We start from the raw sequence: 1,006 nt of genomic DNA on the forward strand, positions 1-1,006 counted from the left end.
TATATATATATATATATATATATATATATATATATTACTTGATACAGCATGGCCGCTATACAAAACGAAATTACGATGGTATACTTAATCTAACATAATATCGAGCAGGACAGAACACGAAGCATGTATTTGCAAAAAAAGTTATAAGCACCTCTTCTGAACGAGCCCACAACGGCCATATATGCGACACACACAAACACACGCGATCGTGTATGCATTCTATACATAACAAATTAAATTAGACTATCTCTCCGATTTCTCGTTGGGGATTATTGATAAATATTATTTCTATATAAGATAACAGAGAGCAAAACTACGTAAGGTGTTATCCAGGATTAACATAAATCTTATCGGTGTTTGCTTTAGAATATTTTATCCAATGCTTTACCTCTTGAAGCGTCACCAACGCATCACACATGAGAAATCTGCTGTTTACAATACTGTTCTGTGTCCAAACTATTTCTTCCGCACGTTCATATACATGTATACATTCATATGTATATCTATGCGTAAATAAATAAATGCGGAGGAGTGGCTGTGTCATAAGTAGCTTACTTACCAACCACATGGTTCCTGATTCAGTCCCACTGCGTGGCACCTTCGGCCGACCGAAACCTTGTGAGGGGATTTTATAGGCGAAAACTGAAAGAAGTCCATCGTATATATATGCATGTGTGTGTATATATTTTTGTGTATCCGTGTTTGTTAATCCACCATTGCTTGACAACCGATATTGGTGCGTTTACGTCCCCATTACTTAGCGGTTCGGCACAATGGACCGATAGAATAAGTACTAGGCTCGACTAAAGGTGGTGCTCCAGCATGGCAGCAGTCAACTGACTGAAACAAGTAAAATAATAATATAATATAAGAATAACATTAATAATATACAGAAACTAGGGTATACTATGCTTTGTAAATACACGTATATATGCACGTATGTGTATGTACGTCGATATATATATGTATTAATAATAATAATATATATATATATATATATATATAT

This window comes from Octopus bimaculoides, chromosome 19, assembly GCF_001194135.2.
Source record: "Octopus bimaculoides isolate UCB-OBI-ISO-001 chromosome 19, ASM119413v2, whole genome shotgun sequence".
In the NCBI taxonomy this organism is placed as follows: domain Eukaryota; kingdom Metazoa; phylum Mollusca; class Cephalopoda; order Octopoda; family Octopodidae; genus Octopus; species Octopus bimaculoides.